Below are 7,753 nucleotides of genomic sequence, written 5' to 3'. Positions count from 1 at the left end.
CCTCTCGTTCCAGAGGGCTTGGGAGCATCATATCTCCTAAACTGAACTGAAAGATGTTTAACGTTGAAATGATTTTATCTTCATCATTTTTAATAGTTTTTAAGTATTTGAGAGTCATGATGTCCCCATGATGGAAGTGATAACACCAAGCTTTCAAATATTGCTACAGTGAACTGCCACAAAGGTTATGAAGCATGGAATGCACCAGGACCACCCAGGACGGGTCACAGCCAACACGCACAACAGCTCTGTCCAGGCAGATGCTTCTCCTGTTTTGATCTTGCACGTGGTTGAGCGTAGGAGGACAACGCTCATTGCTAGCCATACAGAAAATCCAACAGCTACTGATTACTTTTGAGCACTCTCAGCTGTCCAGCCATGCAAGTTCTTGGTGTCTCCACATGGAAGAAGGTGGCAGACACCTGACTCCACAGAGCAGCATGACTGGCACCCAGGTCACAGGCAGGAGCATATCCAATTTCGGAAAGATGCTCAAGAGCTGACCGCTGGCCCACAGCATGGAAAGGATGGTCTGGACAGACTGCTGGGCAGCACACGTTACTTATTTGCTTGTGCTCCAGGCTGAACAACAGTGTTTCTGTGGAACCTGTGCATATTCACGCAAGTCCTCCGTGCCTGTTATCCTGGCACTCAGTTTTGTCTTTTGGGGCAGAGAGACAGCCTGATCTGACACACAGATGCTCTCTCTGAATTAAAGAGCTGGCAGAACTCACTTATCATATTTGCCAGGGCACCACAAGGAAGACAGGCAGTGCTTAGCAGGTGTGCGAGTCATTTCTTGGCTTATTAAGTGTTTTTTCCATAACATTTTGTTCTAAATAAATAGCATTGTGCTTTAAGGAAGGTTGTGATCATTGGCATGTTCTGCTCCTCATCTTTGGGAAGAGCACCTGTAATTAATAAGGACAGATCTTCTGATCTGCTGGGATAATCACAATAAGATTCAGCAGGGGAAACTGCAGACCTAGGTTATCAAACTAAAGGGAGAAGAAAGCAGGGTTTTATTTTGAGACAGATGAGAACTAAGGGCCCAAAACCTAAGTGGACATCATTTAGAAAATCACAAAAGGAGTGGAGTTACTGTTGAGACAGAATCTATCCTATTAATACCACAAAATCAAACAAGTTAGCTCACATAAAACACATCTACAGCTATTTTTCAAACCTCAAATAGTTCTCAATATAGGTACCAGAGGTACTAAAATATAAAGAAAAATATTTTCAGCTGTTTATTATAGGAATTCTCCCCAGGACTGCAAATTCCCTCAGACAGAGACATATCTTACCATCAGAACACAAAATTCTGCCCACTGTGACCATGTTTAAAGCAAAGTCTTTTAGTATTTGTCACTAACAATAATTTGCTTGGTATGAGCCACAACTTCAGGACCATTTAGGGATTTTTGTCACAGCAACCAGGCTTTTAGTAATTCTAGAAATATGCAAATCTCATTTGCTGATGCAACAGCATAAAACATTTTGTCTTCCTCTGCGTTAAGCACCACATTAGTTAGCTCAGTTGCTTGCAGCAACGCTCAAATGTTCAAAAGAGTGAAATGCAATATAAGCGAGGCATACTCATGCATTAGAAACTGTAATGGAGAAAGGATCCAGCAAAGGCCCAGCTTCTTATCAAGCTAGCTACTTATCTCTCTTTCTCCACACCAATCCATAAGTCCCACATGGTGAGTGGTTGGTTTATTACTTTGATTGGACGGTCAAGACACATCTTCCTGCCCTGGAGCAATCAAGAGTCTAAACCGAAGCACTGTTACTATCCTCCTTTTGGCCTTGATAAGGATTTGGATGAGTGGGTAGCAAGTGAGTTTCCTTTCTCTCTCAGGTGAGGACTATTAGTGACTGCTGGAGGAGCAAACTCTTCCCTCTGGCCACAGCAAGGAGGAGCAGGGCTGTTGGGAGACTGGCTGCTCTCCTTACAGGAGGGTGATCTGGGCTCTACCAGCTGGCTGGTAGAGGGAGGATTTGTTACCTCTTTGTGCTGCTTAGTCTCATCACAGACTTCACCCTTACTCTCTTGCTACAGACCTTCCTCGCATCTCTTTACCTCTGTGGTTTACGGGCTTTGTTCCCAAGGAGAAGCCTCTTCTGCCATTACTCCATTTGGGAACCTGCTGCTTCCTGTCTTCAGAACGCGTGCCGACTACTTCTGGTCCTTTCTTAAAGCATAGTGACAGACCTTGTAGCTCACTTCTCTGCTGGCAAGTAGAACATGAATTTCAACCTCCTTTCACCCTTCAACATTCTAGATGATGCTATAACGTCAGCTTGAGTGTGGTTTCTCAGTAGTCAGGGGATGAGATGGTGCTTCAGGGTTTGCGTTTGTTATGCAGCTTTTGCTTTGCCATTATTACATCAATCAGATATTTAAGAACTCTCAGTTTATGCCTGCTCGGGGCTTTGTGGTCATTCTCTGTCTAGCTGTGTCTTGGGTTTAGTAGAAAATGAATCCATAACAGCTAGGTTGCAGAGAAGCAATGCTTGTTATGAAGAAACTGTGACGATGTGGGCAAGAACAGCTGCAAGCAAGTCAGGACAAAACCTTATCATTGCAAACTGATGAAGCCTTCCAACACCATAAATCTGTGGAAATTCTGCAGCTTGGCTCCAACTGACTGAGGCTAAACTCCAGCTGTTTCCTGTGATGCTCCTGAAATGGAAACTTTCTGCTCCTCTAACAAGAGCATTGGATGGAAAGGCACTGTAGGTAAAAGATATAACAACATCACATAATCTCTGTTGCAGTCAAATCTACATAAAGCAGTTATTTTTTTGTTATTGGCTCTTCATCTGCAGGAGTAGGGGGTGCAATTTTAAAAACTTGCTGTTCTGCAGGCTAGGATATTCTTTTCAATCTTCAGGCTACGCCACTCATGTCCAGTTAACCCTCATATGCTTTCGTGCCAGTTCAGTTTGAATAACAGTTCCATTCTCCTCCTCTTCCCCCCAGTCACCAGGATAAACCCCATGATGTAAACCAGTCCCATTTCCCTGTTTACATATGTCCGGACTAAGCAAGTGCAGCACCCTCTGGGAGGGAGGGCTCTTCACCCCCTCCATCAGCCTAATAGCTCTGCCCTGTTCTGTCCATGCTTTCAACTTTCTTTTGAACTGTAAACAATCTTTCAGTTGTGGCTTCAGCAGGGCAATGCGCAACAGCATTACCTTGTGTTGATTTGGCAGCTGTTCCCCTCACACAGCCTGGAACCACGCTGGCATGTCTCAAAATAACAGCACCCAGTCCAGTCAGCGTCCCCCAGTTTTCCTCTCTTATCCAGTGCGGTCATCTCCCCTTTAACAGTCCCTGTCTGCATCTCACCTAATAATTTGTCATACATTAAATACTTTGCTGAAGCCTAGACAAACTACATCTGCACATTCTCTTCTCTGCAAAAGTCAATTATCGAAGACAGCTGTGAAATTAGTCTGCAGCAAAGTGTTTTGCTAAGCCCGTTGTGTATTTCAACTCTATTTGCATCCTGAGTTATTCTTTCTGTCAAAGCACATAATAGAAAGATTTATGTGTTATTGAGGTCAGGCTAACAAGTCTTCAGTTTGTTACATTGCATTTTATTTTTCATGTCTCAAATACAGGCACTGCTTGCTATTTTCCAGTCATGTGGTACCTGTCCAACTTAGATATATTTACATTCCTTGCTAATAAACCCTTGGCTTGTGTCTGTTCTTTCACCTCCCTTGACACGAGCACCAGGAGTTCTTAGAACTGTGCTTTTGCTTCAGATGTGGTAATTTTTTTTAAAGCCTCACAGCAATCACCGTTCTGTCTTTTATTGGTTTACATGGTTTACATATCACTGCCTGTTCTCTCACTTCTTTCTCGGCCCTCTTTTTATTTCACTAGAAAGCTTCTTACTGAGTTTTAAACTCTTTGCAATAAGTAAATTACCCCTAACTCCTGCAGTTCTTGCTTCATTCCATAGCAAAGTGCCAAAACAGAGGTTTCGCTTTTGCATTATTCCTTTTGCATCCTGTATGAGCTCCCTATTATTTCTTAAACCCTTTTTGAAATCAGCTGGTTACTTCCCTAAACACTTGTCCTTCCCTGCTTAGGATGCAGATTGTAGATGGCCCTCTAGCTTTGACTTAAAATTCTGAGGGTCTTCCACATTTCTGTCTTTGGACTCTTCATTCTACCTCCTTGGATCAACCAGTTCCTTCAGGTTTTTCTCAAATCCACGTTGTTAAAATTCTAGCTACAAACCCATTTTTCTTTTCTTTACACTGGAAGTGAAATAAAATCACCTTCTGAAGTGAAACTAAATGACAACACTGAATCAGCCCAGATAAGGTGCTGACATTTACAGTCAAGGCTGAGGTTCCCAGCTCAAGCCATGTGAGACCATGCCTCCTCCGTCTCTGTCTCACCTTAAAGCTGCCAGTGTGGACATCCACACAACTCCTCAAAATGCCCTCCTAGGTGTCAGTGTAGTGTCTAGGCAGCGGAGTAAGGCCATGAGGAGTGAGAAGCAGAGGGTTACACTGCACCAAAGGATGAGTCAATCTAGTTCACGACTCAGCTCGGCACTCAGACGAGCTCCTAGGCTTGGGATGCTGTGGGCTCAAGCAAAAGGGGTTTCCAGCAGGTCTGCACTCAGCTTTTAAAAAAAGACAGAATTCCCTAAGCTCCTGCTACAACCCTCCACGCTGTCTCCTCAGTCTCTACTCACTATGTCTGCCTTTAACCAAGACAAAATCCAGTCTGACATTGGAGTTCTGATGCTTTATGGAAAAATTTTTTACAGACCAGTGTTGGGGGGACCTCAGTATCAGTCAGCAACATGGAGTGTGACAGAGGGGAAGAGTGACCAGAGCACCCAAGGCCAGGTCCTACCAGCAGAGCCAAAACTGCCCACCAGCTTGAAGCGAGAACAGGAGGGGAAGTCAGCAAAAAGTATAGCGCAGCAGATCACTTTGGTGTCCAAGACTCAAAAGACAAAAAGATAACGCTGGGTTTTCTTCAGAGAACTTCTCAGTCAACCACCACTGGGGATTAATGCTCTTTAGGTCTATGATTTTTTTTTTTTTTCCGTAACTAGTTCAAATACAAATCAAGTTTGTCATGGCTCAAATCAAGTTTGTTGTTCCCATCTGTGGGTGTTCAGTAGTCTTTGCGATATGAGTATTGAAAAGTACCAACACAACTGACAACAGTCAGAGCTGTAGCAGCCATAGGGGTCCACAGACTGGACATGGAGTGTGGCAGCAGCAGCTTAAGTTCTGTCCTGCAGGACTCCTCAAACTATTAATCCTATTATCGGTGCTGACACGCAGGCCACGTAAACGTGGAGACTGCCTTGTTTCACTGCCTTGTTTGGTTTCCACCTGAATGGTGCTTTGTATGCACAGTTTCGTGTTGTGCTAGATATGCAGACTTTTGTTTTTCAGTCTGGTGTCGCTGCAGTACTTAGATTTAGGGTTGTTCTCCTTAAAGTACTAGAATGTCCATTTTTCTCTTCTATTCGCTCGGGACTGTGTTTAACCCCATAAGTTAAAATATCTAACAATGAAAGTGCATTCCCTTTGGACATAGCAAACAATTCCCTGCCTACTGTTCCATACATCCTTCCTGATCCCCAAACTTTGACAATGCTACTTGTCTATTTCCATGTTTGAAATAAGGATGACTGCATATTTATATGGTAAGTCTGCACGTCTGGGGGAGATTTGTAAATGCTGTAAGAATTGGATTCAACAACAGAAGTGAGTAAGACCCTTGGTGATGCACATGGACATGGCATCATGAAGATCAAGGAATAATACTGCTTTACATTGCTTTAAAATGTCTGTGGCTTTGTGTGACCTTCACCTCCAATTGCACTAGCTGTAATCTTTGCTGAAGCCTTCGGGAAAAGAGGCAGCTTTATTTTTTAGATTCTCCCATCTGCTCACTATAGAGAGAGGAAAGCAGTGCTGAGCTGTTGGAGGAAGATGTGGTGGTACCTGGAAGTGAACTGGCAATCCTCCTGTCCCCAGTCGGTATTTTCTGAATAGAACAACTTTTGGTAAAACCCAGTGTGCACCCTCAGCAGATTGAAGCAACATAAGAGACTGAAACACAAGATGAAGCTAATGACGGTTTCAATCCACTGCTACGTGTCATGCCATCCCTGTTGTTGGTTCCTCTGGCTCTGGGGTGATTCACCACTATCCTGAAAAACAGGCAGCTCTGGCAATGGGTTAGTCACCCAGCACTAAAATGGGAACGCTGGGTCTGGGGAAGCAGAGCATATACTACTGAAGAGAAACTAGCTCCTCCTCTTCCCGGAACCTGGAAAAACTAGTTTCAGGATGTAACAAATAAAGCTACGATTGCCGCCTTCTCCTTCCTGAAGGTTTAGAGACCAAAATATTCTTACTGCTGTTAAGCATTTTTTTAATTATAACAGAGTATGACCATTATCTTCCATTCCTTTTCCCCTTAGTCACTTTTAAACTGTTGAAGTCCCATGTTTTTTTCCATTTCCTTTAGTTCTACTTCTGAATCTACATCATGTTCCTTAACAGTTAACTCCATTGCCACTCCACATCCTCCCTCACACCTATTTGGGCATTCCTGTGGTTTAGTTTGGCAGGCTGTTCTCCTTGCCTTATGAACGCAAGCTCCAGCAACGCTAACAGACTAATCCTCTCCTTAGTATCCACCTGCTTTACTTGCACAGCCGCATCTATACCGTCTGCAAGCCCTTCAGCCCTGGTGATCCTCTTGCCCTTTGATTTATTTAACCAAAGTACAATGAAGGTACAGTTAATAACAAGAAATGGATTGATGAAAGCTTGAAGCCAAAAAAAATAAAAAATTCTTAACCTCTTGCTGTATATGCCACAAGTTCTATAACCGTCTTCCCCCAGGCTGTGCTTCTAATGATGGAGCAATATCCTGATGTCTTTAAATGAGAAAATCAGGACTGGACTTCAAAAGGAGTTTCTAACCTCATACCTAATTGACCTGGATGTGAAAGCACTGAAGGGAGCAGAGATCCGTAGCATTTAACTGGTGCAGGATCTGAAGCTGGTCCCCTAAGGCTTTTGCTTTAGGCATCAGCTCTCCATTGCAAATCTGGTCTCGCTATGTGGCAGAGTCCTCTGGCAAGGTAGGACATTCAATTGAGACAGCTCTGCAATGGAAAGGAGCAATTTTCCTCCCCCTGCCAGCAAGCACGCAGTCACTTCCTAGTATCATATTCTTTATTTCTTTATCCAATTTTCCTTAGCTTGTAATAGCAGATAAGATATCTAGTGCTTCATTTGTGAGACATGCATAGTCCAGCGCATATCTCAGATGGATAAAATTCACACCCTGGGGACAGCTGAAGAAAGAGGCTAGATTTTTTTTACTGGTATCACTAAGACCAGAACCTAGGAAGAGCTTTGTCAGCTTACCTTTTAGACACTGATTTGTCTCCCCCTGTTTGTGCCCTTGCTTGATAAAGATGATAGAGCTACAGCCAAATGTTTTAATGCTTTTATTAACTACATATTGGGGTTTTGCTCAAATTTCCTTGATTTTAGTGGGAAAAATCTGAAGAACTAAATATGAAAAATACACACTTGCCGCAACAGGACAGAGACGACTGGTTTGATTCCCAGACAAAACCGGTTTCATTCGATTGAAAGGTCACATTATTTTAGCATTGACAAACTGCACGGCGAAGGCAGGAGTCTTGTATCTTAGGAGCCAGGATCCACAAAATTG

This window comes from Rissa tridactyla, chromosome 4 (assembly GCF_028500815.1).
Source record: "Rissa tridactyla isolate bRisTri1 chromosome 4, bRisTri1.patW.cur.20221130, whole genome shotgun sequence".
Classification (NCBI taxonomy): domain Eukaryota; kingdom Metazoa; phylum Chordata; class Aves; order Charadriiformes; family Laridae; genus Rissa; species Rissa tridactyla.
Note: the sequence above shows the minus strand (reverse complement) of the source record.